The sequence below is a fragment of the Lolium perenne genome, chromosome 2, assembly GCF_019359855.2.
Source record: "Lolium perenne isolate Kyuss_39 chromosome 2, Kyuss_2.0, whole genome shotgun sequence".
NCBI lineage: Eukaryota > Viridiplantae > Streptophyta > Magnoliopsida > Poales > Poaceae > Lolium > Lolium perenne.
The window spans coordinates 8563150-8585588 of NC_067245.2; the positions used below are offsets into that span (position 1 = coordinate 8563150).

The 22439-nt window shown below is 43.1% G+C and overlaps 3 long non-coding RNA genes across 8 annotated transcripts; 2 read left to right on the plus strand and 1 right to left on the minus strand.

The window, feature by feature from the left end:
* Window positions 1-215: 215 nt before the first annotated feature.
* LOC127331081 (uncharacterized) lies at window positions 216-3310 on the minus strand. Its single transcript, XR_007869576.1, has 2 exons — window positions 2613-3310; window positions 216-654 (listed from the first exon to the last, which is right to left on the minus strand). It is a non-coding gene; the product is annotated as an uncharacterized lncRNA (long non-coding RNA).
* A 3924-nt stretch (window positions 3311-7234) lies between these two features.
* On the plus strand, window positions 7235-11469 carry LOC139835119 (uncharacterized). The gene is made up of 4 exons (XR_011750824.1): window positions 7235-7780; window positions 9972-10115; window positions 10398-10485; window positions 11367-11469. It is a non-coding gene; the product is annotated as an uncharacterized lncRNA (long non-coding RNA).
* A 1300-nt stretch (window positions 11470-12769) lies between these two features.
* On the plus strand, window positions 12770-16239 carry LOC127331079 (uncharacterized). Of its 6 annotated transcripts, none has more exons than XR_007869575.2 (6): window positions 12770-13176; window positions 13643-13918; window positions 14799-14954; window positions 15031-15100; window positions 15582-15640; window positions 15830-16239. It is a non-coding gene; the product is annotated as an uncharacterized lncRNA (long non-coding RNA). The 6 variants fall into 6 exon arrangements; XR_007869573.2 differs by having other exon boundaries at window positions 15585-15640; XR_007869571.2 differs by lacking the exon at window positions 15031-15100 and having other exon boundaries at window positions 12781-13176; window positions 15543-15640.
* Window positions 16240-22439: the final 6200 nt, after the last annotated feature.

Sequence of the window (22439 nt, forward strand, 5' to 3'; positions counted from 1 at the left end):
CACTACCTTCCGTATGCTATAATTCATCTCCTCTGCTCAATTCAATAACTATACATCACACTACGAGTAGAGATACTAGATGGTCAACTAATGTACACTATACTAAGAAATCACAGAGAGGGAGAACAAGAAACTTCCCTAAACACATGGGAGCCAAAGAAGACTCGTAAATAACAGCCGCTAATAAACACACAGTCCCACTCGACTCACCAATCTAACAAAACAGAAATTCCATGAAAGGTCTAAATAAACAGAAATTCCACAAAAACGAATGCCAAGGCAAAGTAGATGAACATCAACAAAGGCTAATCAGCAAGTATGTCCGCAAGACATGTCCTTTTGCTCTTCCTAGGACATTCAGAAGACAATGAAAAACAAAAACGCATTAAGCACAGCCTCGATCTAAAAACACAATCAATTCAGCTCGAGTACATAATGCACAAACAATTCCAAACTCCACAGGTGAACTTTTCCAGCAACAAAATTACAGCAAAAGGAACTCCATGCATACTGACCATCAAGAGCAACAGCAGCAGCAGCAGCAACAACTAGTCGCTGCTGCCTCGGCTTCGTCCTCCTCGCCATGAAGACCAACCCCAGTGCACACAGGGCTCAGTATGCCTTCTTCTCGTGCCGTTTCTTAATCAATATGGCCTGTTTCAGCAAAATAAGATATCGACGTGAGATCAAATCAGGGAAATAATACCTAGCTAGTAGATGAGTTATGTATGGCTAGTGCAAAAGGCATCGACACCATCAGCAATACATCTACAAAGTGCAAGTTTCTACGATGTTTTGAAACTGGACTAACGAAACATCAGGATGCATGTGCTATACCAGGATAAAAACCTCAATGTACCAAGTAATGCTTGCCGTTTGTCCTTCAAATGAAGACCGACAAGCATAGCCTGCTAGTGTTTTGGGTCCTGCTTCTGCTTTCTAAACCTCAACATATGCTACAGCACTACATGGCCTTCTCTAAAATTAGCTAATTTGTGGTACTGTACTACATATACTACTTCTCTGAATATATCCTGATGAATTTCGGATTAAACGATTCCATCACTTTTCTTTTTAACACAACTATGTTTAATTACAGGGCATCAAACAAGCCTAATGATGTCAAACTAATCGCAGCTGCTAAAGCTAAGCATATTTGTGAACGCACGTTAAAAGATGACCATACCAGAGGCCTAACGCTGAAGAACGAAGAACAAAGGTTCAGCCTTTCAAAGACGATGAGGAATTTAATGGCTGACTAGAGGTCACAGTGGTTGTCCTTGGGGTGACCTCCTGCAAGACATGGACATGTCAACCGGTCTACACATGAGCAAACCATGGTCCACACCAAGGGCATCGGGGACACTAGTTGTCGAGGAAGTCCGATTAGGAGCGGCTATTCGAATCAGCGGCCAGGCAGGGATCACCCAAAACCGGCGCCACCTCATCCTGTGGCTCATCGCAGCGCATCAAGGAGGAAGGAATTCTCTTTGTCCTTCAAATGAGAAGACCCACAGGCATAACCTGATGGCCTATTGGGTCCTGGTTCTTCTTTCTAAACCTCAAACATATGCTACAGCAGTACATCAGCTTCTCCGAAATTAGCTACTTCGTGGTACTGGACTACTTATACTACTTCTCTGAATATGTGCTGATGAATTTCGAATTAACAAAATCCAATTGCTTTTCTTTTTTAACACATCTGGGCTTAATTGCAGGACATCAATCAAACAAGCCTAATGATATCTAACTAATCGCAGCTGCTAAACAAATTCGTTAACAGAGGACTACAACAGATGCCTAATGCTGAAGAACCAAGAACAAAGATTCGACCTTTCATGGATGGCGGCCTAAAGGTCGCAGCGGTGGTTTTGGGAAGACCTCCTGCAAGACGTGGACAGGCCAACCGGTTTACACATCCGGCGCGACCACGGCCGCCTCCAAAGACGAAACATCAGCAATATATCTACAAAGTGCAAGTTTCTACGATGTTTTGTAACTGGACTAACAAAACATCAGGATGCATGTGCTATACCAGGATAAAAACCTCAATGTACCAAGTAATGCTTGCCGTTTGTCCTTCAAATGAAGACCGACAAGCATAGCCTGCTAGTGTTTTGGGTCCTGCTTCTGCTTTCTAAACCTCAACATATGCTACAGCACTACATGGCCTTCTCTAAAATTAGCTAATTTGTGGTACTGTACTACATATACTACTTCTCTGAATATATCCTGATGAATTTCGGATTAAAAGATTCAAAGGACAAGGGACCTCTGTTTGTCCTTCAAATCAAGAATACACAAAAGCTGATGGACTATTTGGTCCTGGTTCTTCTTTCTTAACCTCAACCAATGCTACAGCAGTACATCGGCTTCTCCGAAATTAGCTAATTCGTGGTACTGGGCTACTTATACTACTTCTCTGAATATGTGCTGGTGAATTTTGAATTAACAAAATCCAATTGCTTTTCTTTTTTAGCACATCTGGGCTTAATTGCAGGACATCAATCAAACAAGCCTAATGTTGTCTAACTAATCGCAGCTGCTAAACAAGTTTGTGAATCCACGTTAACAGAGGCCTAATGCAGACGAACCAAGAACAGAGACTCAACCTTTCATTAATGGCGGCCAAATGATCGCAGCGGTGGTCTTGGGGCGACCTCCTGCAAGACGTGGATAGGCCAACCGGTTTACAAACCCGGCGCGACCACGGCCCCCTCCAAAGACATCAGCGGTCGAGGAAGTCCGGTGAGCCGCGGTTGTTCGAATCGGCGGTCTGGCAGGGACTACCAAACACCGGAGCCACATCATCCCGTGGCTCCTCGCAGCGCGTCAAGGACGACGGACCTCCGTGGCTCACATCGCCGCCGCCGGCGCGTCCTGGTGGCCGGTGCCACATCGCCGGAATGCAGCGCCACGCGACCCGGTCCGGCCAGCTCGACGGCGCCGCACGCATGGATGCACGCGGGCACCGGCGAGCCAGCCGGCCGCGTCGCCATGGTCTGTGATGCGACGTTCCTCCCGGCGGCGAGTCTTGGACGGCGGCAGCGATCTGGTGCTGGACCTCGGGAGCGGTGGAACTGGGTCGGAGGGAAGGTGGGGACGGGGGAGGCGAGGATGGCCGGGGCTTGTGGAGACGGGGCGGCGCCGGAGGATGGCCGGGGCTTGTGGAGATGGGGCGTCGCCGGAGGATGGCTGGGGCTGGTGGCGTTTGATCTGGGTGTTGGGGTTGTTTTAATCGAGCTTATTCTCTTCCTCCAAAAAACGAAAACAAAAAAGAAGCAGAAAACGCAGCCCACTTTCTCTCCTGCGGCAGTTTTTCATCTATTTTCTTCTCCGTGTACATTGATTTGATTGGTTAGCAGATTTATTCTCAAATAAAATGGTTACCGCTCCTTTTCATTGTTATTTTTGTTTGGCGCTTGTTTTGCATGTGTATAGCCGTATAGGCAAAGCAATCACAGTGACGTGGTTCCATGCATAGCCTATACAAAATGTCTATATTCCATGCACATATCTATGTTTTTTTTTTTGGCCACAGAGAGCACATCGCGTATTCACTAGCTCGTACATGGGTGAAGAGATTTCGGGTGCGGCAAGTATGTGCATTCACGTCGTCCGCCCCCACCTCGCCTACAATCATACCCAGTTGGCGTAAACCCGTCACTATCAAGATCGACGCCCTCGTCAACAACATGCGCCAACAATCGAGGGAGATCCCAAAGGAGTAGATAATTAGACCCCTAGATGCAAACGCTCTTGCCGTAAGTGCGGGTCCAAGGGTGAGGACATCAGGGGGGCGGAGCTAGCATGTATTGACTAGTGTCAAATGACATCAACGGAATTTGTGCTAGGCTATATAAAAATCAACTCAGCGACCGTTTGCGTCGCGTCGCTGGAGATGCCCTTAGGAGTTGAACGAGCGTAGCAATCGATGCATGGAATGAATGGATGCATACACTACTACGTATACACGTAGTTCTTCTACCACGCCACATATACCTACGTCCAAACATGCACATATGCATACACGTCATTGCACTTGTCACCAAGAGACATTTTTGGAAAGGTTTCGTCGACAAAAATCTGTCGTGGCACACCAAGTTCAAAGATAGCACGGATTATCGGGTACTTATGTGTAGACGCCTTTAGCGAAGTAACCGTGACCCGGTGATGGCGGAGGATCTGCAGATTCGTGACCACGCCACATGCATCGATATTATGCCCATGTTACCGATGAAAGGCCATGCGGAGTCAGACGCAGGCCAAGAAGCCATGAACCAAAAACAACGCATTGGGTAACCTCGAGCCAATATGGTAGGCTCTAGGAGATTCGATGACGCCAACGAGTGTATAAATACCACCACCAAAAAACCGGGGGGGGGGGGGGGGGTGCAGGCGCCAACCGCAAGGGTACATACGAGTGTCGATAAAAGGCATTCCATACCCGAGACTACATGACTATGCTAGAGTGCTTCTTGCAAAAGGCGAAAGATAACTAACGACTGAGACAGTGCGGCACCGAAGTATCATCGTCATGGTTGAAACACAACATGTTGCTGAAGGCTCTCCCTGGGATGCCAAGACAACTCTGCTTCTAACACTGTGATCATAACATAGCTTCTCTTAAGCTAGACCCTGAGGGATAGAGGGGCGAAAAGAGTCAAAGTTCTCTCATGCCTTCAAGGCCCACAGCATAAGCCCAAAGTTGACATTGATCGGTTCGCGGGCCAACAAAAGGTCCACATTAATGCAAATTTAGGTATAAATCATTAATTGGTGAAACAACTAGAAACACTATATCGCAAAAAAGTTATGCACTTTTAAACATACCTCCCCAATAGCTCTACAACTAAGGCATCGGCGACAATGGGTGCGCAACCTAGTCGTTGTCGGGCGTTGCGTCCTCAACATTACCACTGACAATGTACACACGCGTCATAGATGGTGGCGTAAAGGCCTTGCGATATAAGTACAAAACACTACTAAGTAAAGCCTTGTAAAAAAGTTGCCACTGTAGTAAAGAAAGGTTTTTTTTACACATGGCTTCAGTACACACATGGGCCACCACCGACAGTGATGGACTAATATTGAACTTAATTCTTGTAGATAGTGGTGATAACGCCGACCAGATTTACAAGATATAAGTGTGCACTTAGCCAAGACCCGGGTGTACATTGTCGTAAATGGATGACTACAAGGGTGCTCAAACCAACAATATGTGGATGGTGACTATATCTTGCCATCCTTGTTGTGGTCAACGAGCGATATATCGATGTTTATACTAGGATAATATAAAAACACCTAATGGCACAGGAAATAATAGGTAATAAATCCTGAAACAGAAAATAAATGAACCAAAAGAATATGTGGCAAATAAATTATAGCTATTAACTAACCCTTGGCATAAACTAAGAACAATGATGACAACAGTGTATGATGGCTCCGACACCAATGATTGTCAAGGGTGATGAAATCACAACACCGATGCACATATATCATCTCCAACGATGATCGTGAGTAAAATCTTTTACATAGCTCAATATTTAATATGCAAAATTCCATAGGTCAAAGCTAAAGTCAAAGCAAGCACGGTAGTTTAAGGTCTAAAAATTCATTTGTGTTATCTTTATGTGCTATACCATTGAAGTGCTTTTTTGAGAGCACCATTATTCCATAAGTAATATCAATTATGCTTTAAAAGTTCTAGAACTTAGGTTCATTGCTTATATATACATTGGCAAGTGGGGAGGGTTTTAAGGTCTATATGTTTGGACTTTCCAGACCCTGCGTTCACCACCTTCATCTCGCATGAAAGCTCACCACTCTTTGTTTCTTTGGCATGGGTGGGTTCTGGGTGTAGTTGTCGATCTTGAGGAGTTGAGTCAGTATTTTGTGTTAGTGAGGTAGTGTGCGAGTACAACAACATATATTTGTTGACGATGTTGAGCACGTGACGAAGGATGCGACACATGGAAGCGATGACTATGAACAGAGAGATTTTATTCCTGAGGGGTCCGGTCGAGGATATATGGATTGTAAGGCCATGTCGTAGCTCGCCTCGTATCATTGTACATGCTATGCTAGGTTGATCATCGGAGCCGACGTATGGCCCGGTTCAACGATGGTTTTGTGAGCAGACTACACCGGGAAGGGCAGGTGTCAACATGGAACCATCAGCTTCGACAACAATGCTTCTCCTCATTTCTCTCATGACATCGTCGACTCATCGGCGGCGGAAGAACGCTAACTATGGTGTTCAACCTCGCCCATGTTCTCTGAAGAAAAAACTCTTTTTGCGAAACACATACACTCGCCTACGCGTGCACACACCCTACTCCTATGAGCACCACCGAGAGATTGGGTCATCCGACAATTTTCGAGATTGATGAAGTCACCATTGGAGTCGAGTCTCTTTGTTGACGGAACCTCATCTCTTACAATACTCCGTCTTTCTGAGACACCAAAGTATCAAACCTGAAATTTGAACTCTGGTGTGCTAGAGGTACCACTGCCTTCCTAACCATCCAAACACCGGTTGGTTCTAAAAAAAGTTTGTTTATATAAAATATATAGACCCATATGCATACAACCATATGATAGCAAATCAGGCATCACATGGTATATGTAGTACATGAATGGAAACGAAGATTTATTCCAACACCTTGATCAAAGCTGCAATTGAAGGCCTAATTGCCCTAGGTAGTGCATGCATGGAAGGGCTCCCTCCGTTTGGGTATCCAAATCCCCTCATATTTTTCAAAAATATATGTTGGAGTAATAATTAAAAAAAGTAGACTATTAATGCCCCTAAAATCAAGCGATATGGCCATTTTGATTTCTCTCTACTACTCCAGCACGGAAGCTGGCATTGCATGCTGTATTAATAGAAATTTACCGGGAAGAGAGAAAGATTGGAGAGTCATTAACCCGGGTAGGCAAAGCGTCTAGGAGGGAGAGGCAATAATAATTAAGCGGACAAACCAAAATCCGAGGAGCCAGCCCGGATATTATGGTATTTGTTCCCTCCATGAAAAAATAAACCAGTATTGACAAGTAGCCGATCTGATTAGGAGAAATTTATGATTGTACAATACCATGATTTGTGAGTTACCAAATCTAATCGGCTGATTTGTGAATCAACAACACATATTTTTACGGAGTAAAAAAAATGGCCGACTTGGCAGTAAAAAGAGGACGCGATTATTAACTCGGAGCAACAAAATCTCACCTCACAAGGCACGCACAGCGCATGACCTCACCTCACAATCCCCTTTCTCCTATCCATCTCTCACTCAATCGTCCTCCGCCGCCGCCGTCGCAGTTCACCGGCCGGCCACCCCACCACACCCACGAGATTCCCTCGCCACCCCAATCCCACCCACCCCCCCCCTCGCACGGTGCTGCTCCCCGCCTCGCAGTTCACCGGCCGGCCACCGGATACCCCCAATCCCACCCACCCAGGCAATTCCCATCAGCCCCACTGGTTCCCCACTCACAGCCATGGCGCCTCCCTGCCTCGATGCACCAGCTGTGGTCGACGGCCCAAGCAGCACGGGCGGCCGGCGCTGGAAGGCCTCCTCCACGGCGTCCGCGTCCCGCCATCGTGGAGCTCGTCACAGGGAGGCAAGGAGGAGTATGGTGGTCGCTTTCCCGGCCGCCGCCGACCTCCTAGACAACCTCCCTGAGCTGCGGCCGCCGACTCCGTCCCCGACCTGCTGCTGCCGGAGACAACTCCGTTCCTGTTGCTGTCGGCCACATCCTAACCTGCACCTACCCGGTGAGGCCCCTCTCCTCCTTCATGTCTATTCCTTGTGCAATGGCCGTGGTGTTTTCTTTTCTGTTGCCTGGTGAATATGTCCAAGTGTCAGATGGTTTTACTTGTGATAATCGGCTTCCTTCTTATTGTTATATAAACGGTTTCCTACTGGTTGCACAAAAAGCTACTTCCCCCTTGGGCATTGCCTAGTTTCCGTTTTGGTTACATTTTCTGGTCCCTTGCAGTCACTAGCAATCTTGCATTCTCGTCTGGACTGATACGAACTCAACAAAATTACGCTCCAAATATATTATTGTATAGTACACTAAAGGAAAAAATCAATAGTTCTGTCAAGCTAATGCCTTTAAATGGGTCACTGGTAGCTATATCACTGCCACAAAGTACAATTGCATTGCCTTCTTTCTCAGGATTCTACCCAGCTTTAATGTGAGTCCCATCCAATGTTTCTAGTTAGCAAAACAAGTATCAAATGATTCATCGAAATTTAAATGTTTTTCCAATTCTTGTGGACATCAGAAAATAATGTATCCGTAATCTGTAATTGGTCTGCTAGCTTCTTGTTGGATCGCAGACCATTATGTATGACAGTATGAGTCCAGTATTATTTGAAATGAGATGTGATAAAGAAAAGTTACTCAATACAAACCATGTATATAAAAATAGTATACTGAAAATTAAACACCAGTAATTAAGCACCAAAAAGTGATAGTGGATCTAATTCCCTTCTACGGAGTTTGTACATGCGTACACTGAAACAAAAATATATGTTTTCTATAGCCATTGCTGCATTACCACACATCTCCAAACTATACTATAGATAGCAGATCTCATATACCTGCCAAAAAAAGATAGTGGAGCTCATTCCCTTTCTCCTTTACATTCTTCACAAGTCTCAACCTCACATCTCCATTGTCCACTATGCCACCAATCCTTTGCCATATTGTAAGAAATGAGAATCGGACATATGTTAGTTATAAACAGACCAAGGTTGACGATGGTGTGCATTCTCCCATCGGAATAGTATCCGCTGATTATTGAAACCCAGCGTTGAACAAAATTCATTAGTGTTGGTCAAGAGCAAATTTGACATTATTTTCTGATGGAATCAAGAGAGAACCATGAGATCTGTCGGCTTCTTAGATGCGATCGGCGAGTGGAGCCTCGCTCGGAGCATGGCCTCCTTAGAGTCGTGGTCGCTGTCGCCTTGTCGGTTGGATGTGTGCCTCTCCACCACAGAAACCTCACCCCAAGGGATAACCGCACTCTGGCCGTCGAGGAGTGCAAGGATCTCCTCGGACTGGGCGACGTTAACAGAACCTTGCGGGGCTGGCAGTGCACGGTGGGACGCCTCAGGTGGCGCGGTGGGAAACACGTGATGGCCAGGACTCGGGAGGTGGTGGCATGGTCCTGCTCTCGATGATGGGCAGTTCTATTTTTTGAGTGGATGCTGCAGTTTTTTGGACAGTCTGTGTGGGCGGGGGATTATTGGCAAATGACGTCGGCGTGCGGTGTGGAAATTGGTACTACATCATTAGGCTAATCCCGGTCATTAGATTTAGGTGATTAAGGGTGATGATTACCGGGGTATGCTTAAACTGATGCATCATTGGGTCACTCTGAAGCGTTAGTTCGTAATCGTGCGGTTGATGTTATATGGATCCAGCCCCTTTTGTGCTTTTTATATTAGTGTAGATGTAAAATAGTTTTGGAGCTTATATCTCACGGGAAGAAAAAATTACAGCAGTTGTGTAGATGTTGATGTGCTATATCTATGTTGTGATAGTGTTTTTAGCCTTGGTACTCACGCTTGCATGGTTTGATGATTAAGTGGATCAGTCCACCAATCTGCTGGAGAAAACCTATCTCCTTTGTTGTTTTAGTCGCTCATGTTAGCTTCCGTTGGTGCAGAATTTGATGAAGGAATAATTAGGGATCAAGCGGGCAAGTTTTGGGATTGTTTGTGTGGCTCCAATTGCTTTATCTGCGCAAGGTTTTTTGGTGCATGATAGATTTATTATTGTTCTTTGGCGAATGACAGATTTACAGTCACATAGCAGTGCTGATGTATACATTTTCTTTTATGATTGTTGCTTCCGTGTGAGACTCTATTATGATTTTTTGTTAGATATTTCTGTTGGTTCATCTTGTTGTAGAATCTGCCCCTAATTATTTTGTTATTGTCATGCTGCAGATATCAAGTAAGAGAGTTGGTAATGGACGCTCACAAGGCAGAGTATCCCCATCAGCATCTAATGGCAGAACCTCCTGCTCTAGACTCTTGACAGGTTGAGGCCGCCAGTTATCACCTGAGGGAATTCAATAACCAGTTTGCAAGGTTGGGAACTTCTCTGTCTGCTGTAGCTTGTCTCTTGCCATATCAATTTGAAATTTGGTGTTCTTGTATAATCAATGTCCTCCCATTGTGTTTATTATTTGCTATCTATTTTCTGAATAACATACTCCTTATCCATCCCATAAGTATTTTTGATATGTAGTAAATGCTGTATTTTTGAAGATCCTTGTGTGAATACGATTTTTAATAGTTGCATTATCAACATTCATGTCGTGTATTCTCTTTGGTGAGAAGAAAACTCACCTGCATGTTTATTTTGAGCAGTTGGGTACAACTACAGTCACAAAATCATCCAGGTGACCTTTGGGAGGACGGCATCAAAGATTACTTATCCCATGCTTTCGAAATCATGGTAAGATCCATGAGCTTGTAATGTACTTTCTATGTTTTAATTGTGCATAACTAGAGCTCTGATATATTTCTGTCACCGCTGAAAAATATGTATCACCATCACAAATAGCTTTGTTGACGTATATGTGTAGTATTTGTGGACGTTAGGATTCCGGTATGCTAACTATAAATGACTTACTGAACTGTTAGTTTTTTTTGAAACAAATAGCTATCAGCTGTGTTTTGTTTTTAGATCGATATCAACCATGGTATATTGCACTTAAAGTATGTATGTCCAACTTCTGTATGCCCTTGTTTTCATTTCGATTTGTAGGATCTGCTTAGTTTTCATGTTGACTAAAACGGTAATAATGTGAAATCATGTCACATGGGGAATACACTTTAGCAGGAGGAAGCCCAAGCCAGCAACAGTACAACCTGCAGCTTAGCAGTAGTTTGGATCGGAATAGGAGATGTCCTGTTGGATCCTGGACATGTAGTAAGTCCGGATTCATCCTAGATTGATAGGTTCATATCATACTAGGATTAGAATTCATAAGGTGTAGTATAAAGCAACCGACTATTTTCATTGTTTGGTGCCTCAATAGCTACTTTGCACAAGTGTACCCGCTTTGATTTTCTGAAGTTTGTCCGCTGCTGGTACTGTTGCACCAAGAGAGCAAATCCAAACTGATGGTTATCATGCTTCATATGTTTCTCATGTGTTCTTTATTAGTTAACCAGAATCAATAGCACCACATAAAGCTAAACTAACGCTTCGGTTTCACATTATCATTTTACTTGTTGACCTTGACAATCCTGAACAAAATTGGTTGGTACCTTACGGCATTTTTGTGGTATCTTCCTCTCAATAAATACTGACCTTACAGCTCTCATGTGTAGAAAGGAGGGACAGCAAACTCAATAGAAGGTACAGAAGAGGAATCTCAGGTATTAACTTGAGGAGCTTGAACGCCAGCACTTTTCATCCAAGGATAAGTCATATCTTTGGTAATACCTCCGGGTCAATATGCACTTTCTCCCTTGTCTATAGATATCGTGATTTCCATACCCATAACTTCTCTTTCGTGATGTGTCTTTCATTTAGCTAAAGCAACGGGCACACATGCTAAGTCGAAATTTATCTCTTTTGTGTTTGATGTGCTTCCAGAACGACTAGGAAGGTCAATCAGCAGTCGATGGTTCTGGAGAAGAGGATGGAGCCTTCTGGCGAAAGAATCATATCCAAGGAGAATTGTTGGAAAACGGGAAAAGAAGATTCAGAAGCTATTCAACTTTACTTTTACGGATATGTCAAAAACTTACATGCTTGGTACACAAGACATAACCAAAGCAAAATACATGTATGCAGGATGGTGAGCTCATCTCCTGACTTTATTCGTTTCATTGGTGATTAGTAATGGCCTAAAGCTTCTCTGAAATATAGGCAATTCCGTGTTTCATCAAATGGTTGTATCATTGTATTGTCCTATCTCATAATCAACTTTGTGTGCATATATGAACTTAATTTACTTAAGGAGTTTGATGTTTGTTTGATCACCGTCTATTGGCACTATCTATTCTCGCCTGGATCTTACAATATAAGTTTATTACTAAATTGTTTAATGAATAATCACCGAGCTCATCACCTTAGCTCTTACTGATGATATTCCCTCTGCGTTGCGCATTGTCTAAGTTATTGGAACCATAGCACTATGCCCCTGATGTGGCTTGGGGGAGCATTTGCCGCCAGATAATGCCAGGCAGCATGCTTTTTGATGGGAGTATGTACTGAACAAGATTAGTAGTGTCAGGGGCATAAATCCATTGGTCAGGTGCACCAGAATGACCTGGGATGTGATGTTTTTCTGACGGGAGTATGTGCTAAACAAGATAAGCATCGAATATTTTTAAGACTTGTTCTAAAAATGTCTTGAAGCTTAGAATTATTGAGGCCCTAAAATCAACATGGAGCTTTGATCTTATCAGTGATCCTTAGGGTCCTTGTTCGCCGATAGCTCAAATATTATTTTGAGCTTGTTATAACTAAGGGTTTCAAGTGTTCAAGTAGTTTCATATGTTGCACATTTCATACTTTTACTCTAGCTCTTGTCGGTACTATGCGTGCTCTGCTATTCCCCGAAGTCCGGTTAACTTCGGCACGGCCGCACCAGAACTGTCATATGCAGCTACTTTTGTTATTGTTGGTGTCAGCTGTGAAATTAATCCCTCTGACCTGGGCTGACAAATTAATATTAGCATCTAACTTAATCAACTGAGCAACTTGAAAGTTTATCAGGAATAACATAGGTACATATAATTTGAGGTATTTGGATGAATCTAAAGCTTTGAATTGTCTACTTATGTGCTAACTCCTGTTCCTCACGTCATGCACTTTATTTATCCGGACATACTTTGATTTCGTTGTTAATGCCTGACTTTTACTTGTGATGTTATTTCAGGATTGTCTGTCATGGCCACTCGGTGACGAGAAGGTGAAAAGGAAGGGTAGGAAACCCAAGCTCAAGAAACTCATTGAACAACAACGAGCCTCAGGACAGTGGTAGTGAGCTTCCAGTGGCGCTGCCACGCCACGTTCCCTTATGCTCAGGCCTTCTTACAGCACGGACCGGCAGCCAAGAGGACGACCCTAGTTTAATGCTGCCTGGCTTCATGGACGTGCTTCTGCCATTAGAAGGTCCTTGTCTCGTAGGTCTGTTTGTGACTCTGTGGTCCTTTTAATCAAAGTCAGGTTATTGATGGTTTGTGACTCTGTAGTCTAATTTTGTTCTCAATGACATACTTTAATTTCTCTTATGAAATATCCGAGCATATCCAGAAGCATCCTTAGTTCAAAATAACTTTTCCAAATCACTTAAATCTTTCATTTTTTTAAACTAAGTTGATGATCTGAATTGGAGATATTGTAGTGCTTAAATCAACAATATAACAATTTAGTTGGCATCGACATCACCCAAACAGTTGATATGATTGTTGTTTTCATAACAATAATAATTTTTCCAAGTTGAAAGAAGATGATGTCCATGATCAATGGATTTTATTTTTATCTATTTATATTCATTTCTTGGTGGAGTAAAGTGGCACTGTATATTCATTTCTTCATATTATCATTATTAGAAAGCAACTTCCCCGGCTTTACATGTATTGTTTCTTCACAGGTAATTCAGGTTTGGTATGTCACAGGAAAGGATGAAGAGAAAAAAGCTGAGCACATTGTTCCAAGTTCTACACCACAGCGTTGTTTTTTCATCTCTAGCCTGAGAGGATGTGTGCTTGATTTGGCCCCCGGCTTGGACTACCTCCTCGGCTTGTCATCGGTGGTGTTCGGCCCCGACTACATGCTCTCCGGTGAACTACTGGTTCACCTTCAGTTTTCCGGCTCCCATGTGCTCTTGGATTGGCGGTGATGTTCAGCCTCGGCTACATGATCTCCGGTGAGCTACTGGTTCACCTTCAGTTTAATGGCATCATTTTCCTTAGTCGATCTTGTGTTATTTTTCATGAACAAATTATATACTAGGTATGTGCCTTATGCCATGTGTGATTTAGCGATGTGGTGTTTCATTTCGTGTTTTGGTTCGTACAAGTGTGATGAAAGACTTCCTAGTGACACAATTGAAGTTTCAGGTTGCTGCAATGTCGTGCCTAAACATAGTTTGTTATCTAGTTGTGTGTTGTGTATTGTTTTTTCAGGCTAAGGTCTGGATGGTCTAGCAAGTTGCTGGCTAATTTTCCCATGAAATTTGGTAGAATAGTAGCTTGATTTTCGTCTGAATTTGTTGACTCCATCACTTGGTAATAGATCAAGCATGAAATTCTTTAGAAGTGACTTATTTCGGTTGTGAGCAGCTCCTCTGGACAATAGTTTTTGAGCTAGATGCTAGTACCTTGTGTCTCACATTTTGCCGCTACCTTAGTCCCCTTTTCACCTATGCATTCCCCCACTATATGACCTAATTAGTTATGTGTAAACGCTTCTATTAGTTTGCTTATTAGTTGCCATGCTTGTGTTGCATGGCGTTGGGCCAGTCATGTTCTTTGCACATATGTTGCAGTCTGAGGGTGTTGTTTGTTTGCTCAATGCTATGCTCGAGCAATGTGTTTTGCTGCTTCAAGCAACCAAATACGTCAAAGTGACTGAAAACTTGCGTGTTAGTTGTTTGTAGCTTCATTTGTTGTGCCACTCTTATCATTCACTCTGCCTTTTCATGTATCCTGGAAGTGATAGTATAATATCTGTCAACTTTTTCGTGCACTCATTATCAACGGCATTGAAGAAATCTTATCTGATTAACTGTCGATTTTTTCGTGCAGCTCGTCATTGAGGACATATGTTGTGACCTCTAGTGTTGTGATCTGATTGGAAGATCACTGCTGGCCTATGGCTGGGAGTCCGACGATCCTCCCTTCCAGGGCGCAAACTTGTCACAGTGGCCCCACGTCGACATGTTGTCCAGGCGCCCACCTCAGGTAAGAACACTCAGTTTCTCTAATCACTGGTTTCCCAAGTCATGATCCATATACATGTTTCCTTTGCTGAGGTTAGATGGTGGATACCATGGATGACCAAGTCCATAGATGAGGCCCAATGGCTAGCTTTGTACAAAGCTGAACTGGTAGTTTTATCAATTGTAAAATATATTATGTATTGTGGAGATTTTTTTTTTGCATATATATCCATGTTGTTTTATCAATCATTAGTGGTACTTTCACCAGTTATGTTCAAACTATTAGGTGTCCCCAAGTCTGGGATCTTTGGGAAAATGATTAGATATGGTTTGCTTCTGGAAACTTGAGATGACACGTTTAGCAAAAAGGTCCAGTGTTGTTTGTGCCCAAAGCGGGCTAATATTTGGCTGGTCTTGTTTTTTATTTGAATAAAGCAATGATCTGTAAGCATGAGAAATAATTTAACATGTCACTGAATCGGCAAAGCTGGAATTTTTGTTCTGACTATTTTCATGCTTGTAAAGATTGTTTTTGCATGTTGGGTTTGACGCAACATTCTGATGACTATTGCATGCCTTTGCACTTACCTTGAAATTCAATTCTTTTAAGTGGACTGGGCTATTGAAATATTGAAGTCTTTCTGGACAGCAGCTTTAACCATTTGCCCATGGAGTTCATGAATTAGGTTGAGATCTTGTACAACATTGGTGAGTCGTCTGGAGTAGTGACAGTTTGTACATTGTTGAGTTGCTTAAAATTTCTTTTCCAGGCAAATACTGTTACTTATTATGTAATTTGGATGTGATGCATTTGGTTCAAATGCTTGCATGTGTGAAATTGCACATGGATACTACTTGTCATGTAAGTAATTAGAAATCCTTCTGGTGTTGCTGCAGTGGACGCAGTGAAGGCAGGGCGAGTGGTGGAGCTGAAGAACGCAAAGGTGGACATGTAAATGCGCCAGGTGGGTGGGCATAGCCGTGTCAGAGCTGAAGGTGATGGAGGCTACATCCTGTCGCTGATGGAGTTAGAGCCGGGGACCATGTCAAGGTGAGAAGAGGATCTGCGTAGGAAGAAGGCGACGCTCTTTCATATTGCCAATGTGTGTTGGATGTTGTTGCTGACACTGGATGAATTATCACTATTGTTGTGTAGACCCAGGTGGTGTTGCCTGTGATCAAAACTATTGCATCGACTATTGCTGTGGTGAGGTGATTTTTTTACTGGATACTTGGGTTAGCGACACTTTGTTCCCTTTTTGTACTGATTGCTGATGCAAAGTGATGGGAGGAATCATTCTTGTCAATCATTCTTGTCTTGCTGCCGGTATTTGAGAAATTTTGATCCAGGTTTACTCATTTATGTATAGTAGTTGGGTGCTTCATATTTACCGTGTATGTATGTATATTGTGAACCAAACTTGAGGCACTTTAAATTTGCATTAATTCCAGACGTTTGGCTTCCACCCACCACATCATCAATCTGCAGCACCAAGGAAATCCCAGTTGCTCCATCTCTCACATCAATCAGCGAGGAAAGCAGAGGTCCATAGTCTTCTTCCCGCCCCACCTTGTCCCCTCCACAAAATTCGAATCACTCCCAAACCTGTGAAATTGTACTCTATAAGTACACAAGTAAGGTTGAGCCAACAGTGCAAAATATAGGCTAATATATGTCTAGATTCACTAAACCTGTGACAGGTATTTAGAGCCGGCGAGTTAAACCTTTGGTAAGTATTTAGAGCCAGCGAGTTAAACCTTTGGTAAGTATTTAGAGCCAGCGAAATACCGATTCCTAAAGAAAATAATTAGGGAAGGGGTGATTCACTTCCTATAGTTCCATCCAGCAGAGTACTTATAACATAGGGTGGTGCTCCGATATTTTTGGATGTCATCCCGATGATTTACTACTGTAATCAGTTAATAGTAGGGAAATGAATCGACCCAGGCCGCTATGCATGTGCATTAATCCTGGAATGTTTTGGCTTCCACCCACCACGTCATTGATATGCAGTACCAACGAATCCCAGTCGCTCCATTTCCTAGCAGTCAACGAGGAAAGCAGAGGTCTGAAATTTAGTCTTCTTCCCGCCCCACCTTTCTTCCCTCCACAAAATTTGAACCACTCCAAAACCTGTCAAACTGTACTCTATAAGTACAAGTAGTGGTTGAGCCAACGCGTGCGTCGTGTGTGACGACTTAGACTTTGACTCTTGCGATGAGAGGGGAGGAGAGGAGAGGCCGCTCTGCTCCGAGACTGATTTGGACTCTTGCGATGAGAGGAGAGGAGAGGAGAGGCCGCTCTGCTCCGAGACTGATTTGGACCCGCGGCAGTCATCGACTTGATATATGGCCGGCTTTTGTCGGCGGCGAGCTCTTCTCCGGATGTCCAGCAGGTAACCATCCATCTTTCTTTTATTCTGTTGGGCTAGATGCCATTATACTAATCCACCGTTCACCGTCGCTGACGTGGTCTCCGGTGGCGGCGGGAGACGCCTGCCTCTGAGACCACCGCTCTCACCAAGTAAGAAACTCATCTACGTCGCTGGTCTCCGGTCTCCTGTTCCTCACTTCCTGCAATCCAGTGATGAAAATGCTATGGCTTGCTCTGTAGTCACCACCGATGTGTTCTTGCTTGGTTAAACATTGGGGCAAGCCTTGTTTCCTCCGATTAATTGAGCTCATGTTTTCTCGATACTGAGTTGTTGCTTCCGTCTGGTTCACAAGCAGCATCTTTGATTCCCCATAAAAAACTTCCCATGGTCAGGAAGATGCTCATAACTCAGCCGCAATGCTGATATAATATCATCTTCCTTCTGCTCTATTTTCCACAATTTGCTCCCAGAGACAGCCCTCCAATGATTTTCTTCTAACTTAAGTTTCAATGAACCCCCAACTGCCTTTGCTGCTAAAGGTGATCCTGCCAGCTTCTTCACCACTTGTCTACCAATATTTTCCAGCTGTGGATATTCAGATGGATTTGCATCACCAAACGCACATTGTGAAAAATAACCCCAATAGTCTTCATCTTCTAAGCCATGTAAGTGCATCATCTCTGTTGCTCCATTGATACTTGCAACATTTTTACTACGAGTGGTAACTATGACTTTGCTGCCCTTACAGGCAAACTGCAGGGGCTTGCATAGGTTCTCCGATTGGCTACTCAATTCATTCCATACATCATCAAGGACTATCAAAGCCCTTTTCCCATTCAGCTTATCCCGAAGTATCTTCTGTGCTTCATCTAAACTACTGATCTTGCTCAAGTCAGCAGATAAGCTGAGATTATCTGACTGTGCCATCTCTTTTGTTAGACGTCCAACATCGAATTTATCTGAGACATGTAGCCATACTGCGAGATCAAAGTAACATGTATCATGGAAGTGGTTATACACTCTCTGCACTAGTGCAGTCTTACCAACACCGGCAATACCAACAACCGATATAACATCGTATGGCTGACTGGATTCATCATTTATTTGAACAAGTAATTTCTTGAGATTGCTCTCTTCATTAACCCGACCAAAAAACTTTCTTGAGCCTGGCATAGAGGTTGTTGTGCGCCATCGAACTGTCTGTTCTGGTCTGCTGTCCTCTAGCTTAACTAACTTCAGAAATGTTGGCATCTGTTTATCAATCGCAACAAATCTGTCCATTACAGAAATTAACTCATTGATATCTTCGTCGAGAGAAAAAGAACCGTTTGAGACCACAAACCGACTTTTTGCTGTTGAACCGCTGCTACTGCTGGTAATGGTAGAGGCAGTGGTGATGGTGGTCGTGGATGGACAGGATGAACCAGCTGCAGCTGAAGCAACTGAGTTAACCTTGTCCCTGTCTCCAGCTTTATCTTGTAGAACTCTGTAGTCAAACAGATCGAGAACATCCTCAGCTTCACAAGCAGCATCTTTGATTCCCCATAAAAAACTTCCCATGGTTGTGTTCCTAGCTTGCACTCTCTCAGCTATGCGCAAAACTCTTTGAATTGATGATAGATTCCTCTCTAGGATTCTTAGTTTCTCCTTTATGTCTTCCCGTTGGTATTCATACTGATCGCCAGCATAGGAGCACACCTTCTCAACCAGCTTGGTGATTAAGGATGAGGCCACACATCCTCCTATTGCTGAAGCAGCCATTACAATTCAGATGGAATAACTCGGATGGGTTGTGGAATGTTGGTTTAAAGTGACCACATGAAGGAAGATGAATGCTGATTTTAAGAAAGTTGGTATTTCGATGTATCCAAGATGAAATCTTTAGTATATATAAATAATTTGTCCTTAGAAACTTGCCCGAATTGCATCGTCTTGCTTTGTTGTCAGTTTGTCACCCTTATTCTAATGAAGATAAGTATACGTCGCTTTTAAACTTCGGTTTTGCCATTTTCATTTGTCATGTGTGTACCACAATTTACCTGAAGATATTTCTAAGTTAGTCAACATCTCTGGCTAGGTATAGTAGTAATGTAGCTTATTATCTTTTTGTCCACTGGATAAAACTAAGACTGAATCTAGAACCTTTGGTACTTAACTTCAGAACGAATCTGGAACCCCATTTCAGCACCTTGAAGGAGGCAACCGTATGTAGCTTATGTTTTGGCAATAGTTCCTCTTTATTCAGCCCCAAGTTATTACAACTTGATCTCTTTGGGTGTCTGTGCTATATCATGATTTTTAGCTATTTGATTGGAACATTTTTGTAAACGTTGCATTGGTATCTCTGTTTTTTTCTCCAAAGGGATCATTGTCTTTGTCTCATGTGACTCAGCTGTTTGTTAATTTATGCGGCATCTGGCCTGTGCTCATGTATTAAATGATAATTCTCGGACTACCCACTTATCCTTGTTATTGTCTAGTAGATCTGAGAACCTGTTGGGTCAGCAGCCACATATAGAATTTGGATGGTACGGCTGCATTTGGATCAAGGTGTGCTGGAAATATAGTAGTTTAGCGTAATCTCTCAGTTTACGAACTTGCACGGAACTTACCAAAGGACTAGAAACAAAAGCGATATGCAGAACCAAGAACGTGTGATCCTAGATTCTCTTACCGTCATATTTTGTACTGCTTAGACTATTGTTAGTACAAGTAGAAGCCAAATGGTGTCTTGTTTCTTCTTGTTTTATTGTTGTTATAGCTGATGATTAATATCCTTGTCTAAGCCTACAACGTTTGCTTTTTTCTTTTGGTTGACAGTGACATTGCTTGCAGCTTGTGCACCATCGGAATCACCTTTGTCCATGTCAGCTTAGCATTGCAAGAGGTTCTGAGGCAGTGAGTCTCGATGTTCTCTTGTTATCTACATGATTTGGTTATCACCATGTATTTGAGAATTTTATTCTTTAATTTTTTGATATGAATCAGTGTACAGAAACAACCACGTTGAAGGTTCTCTAAGCGTTTGCCGAGAGAGCAACAGAAGTGCGCAAAACAATGGATGAATTTCAGGCTCCATTTTGGCAGTTGTGTGGTGTATGTTCATTTTTCCCTTTTCCACGTTGAGTCAACCTTGGGGAGATAATAAATACCCTGATAAAAAGATAAAACCTTGGCTCCTCGAAATAGGCTTTCGCCCCGCTATATTAATATAGCAACGAACTGATACAAGATAGCGACCACCGCTCGGGCAAACAGCACAACAAAGCCCAAGAGAAAACAAAAGAAGAAGAAAAAAGAAAGAAAAGGATGACAAAGCCGGATCGACGAAAACGCAGATGATCCGCAACCGCTGCGCCCTCCGGAAGATGCCCACCACGAGCTTAGCCCTCCGAAGCGCCGCATACCAAAGCAGCACCTTCAAGAAGGGATGCGACGATGACGCCGCTGCTGCCCGGACAAGCCTAGGGTTTCCCCCGGTATGCGGAAGGGCAGTGGGAAGGGGAAACCCCGACGCCCCTCAAGAGGGAATGGTGGCGCCCGCGAGCGTTACCGCGTCGGTGTCGGCCATCGACAAGGATTTCTCCCGTCCCCCAAAGGCCCACGGCCCCGGACACTCCGTCATGCTCCGCCAACCTCGCCGCCCACCAACTCGCGCCACCACGGTCACGCAACCACCACCGCCATAATCATAAACACGAATCTATATTATTCCGACATCTTCGACGGAAGCTAAAGTGGGGCGCATAAGTTGTATCCAATAAAACAACAAAGTTGTGTAATTGCGCTCTTACTGAACGACCACTTCGATTTGTCGGGATTATCCAAAGATACTTTTTGCTCCTTGCATGGTTTTACATTTTGTAGCACATAGTTAATTTAAATATAAAATTAATTTTTACATATGATTGGCTAATAACTTACCAATGCAAGGGGAATTTGTTATCATTGTTTTAGCATACCCAGATACACTTTTTTCCCTTACTCAAAATGCAAAAGGAGTTATTATTATTTTTGAACAGCTTTCAACATTGCTCATTCTACACCACTGCATATGGTATATGTCATGATTTGCTAACATAGTCTAGGTTCTAGCAATATCTGAGCCTCGGTTCTAGATCTTTAACTTCCCTGATCAAAATATATAATTACACCAAAATCCGTAAGGTATTGTTGTGTGCATCCTGCAAAGTGTAACTTACTTGAACATTTATGTTAGATATAATATATACATCTGGAAAGTTTGTATTTTTTTTTTTGAAATGGGGGATATACCCCAGCCTCTGCATCAAAATGATGCATGTGGCTGTTGAAAAGTTTGTACTAAATTATCATTGCTTGTGTATGTAAATTCAACATTCCATTCTTTCAAAGGAAAAAAACAAATCTTCCAACAGGTATATAGCTAGATATATGCGCTTACCAAATACTTATACTTTACCCTAAATCCCTATCTGCGCGGTGGGTTAGCAATATGTCTCGAGCCTTCATTATATTCCTAGTAGACAGTTCATTTACAAACCGTGTCCGAAATATATTACAGCTGGCTCAGATAGTTCTAGATATATAATAAATGTCTGAGATATATACATTGAAAAAACGTCTTTGATATAGGTCGAATAGATTCCATTCGTGCAGACAGTTCATCATCACAAGCGGTTTATGATGAAAAGACGGCACATTTAGCACAGGCTGTCTCTGATAGTAATTATCACGAGGGGTTCACTGCATATATATAGCCTAAGGTAGACGTGATCAATCTCCTAGCCACCGCTTTGTTCATCTTGTTAAAGTACAACCAGGCTGAGTTTCACCAACCATGAAGGTAGCAAACGACATGCATGGACTATATATGCTTGTCAGCTTGTGAACTATCCCTTTTAAATTGGTTGGATTGAGGTACGCACATCACTAATTCTGCTACTGAATGTAGCTAGCCACTAATTCCTGCCAGCTAGAAAGGTCATACCCGATGAGACAAAATCATCTCCCCAATAACGCTATCCCCAGCCTAAGATGTTTCTTTTAGTATATCAGTTTCCATTATGCTTCCTAGGTAGGTAGACCTTATCATTTACCATATATATTAGTTGGCAACTAGTACTCATGTTTTCCAAAAAAAACTAGTATCT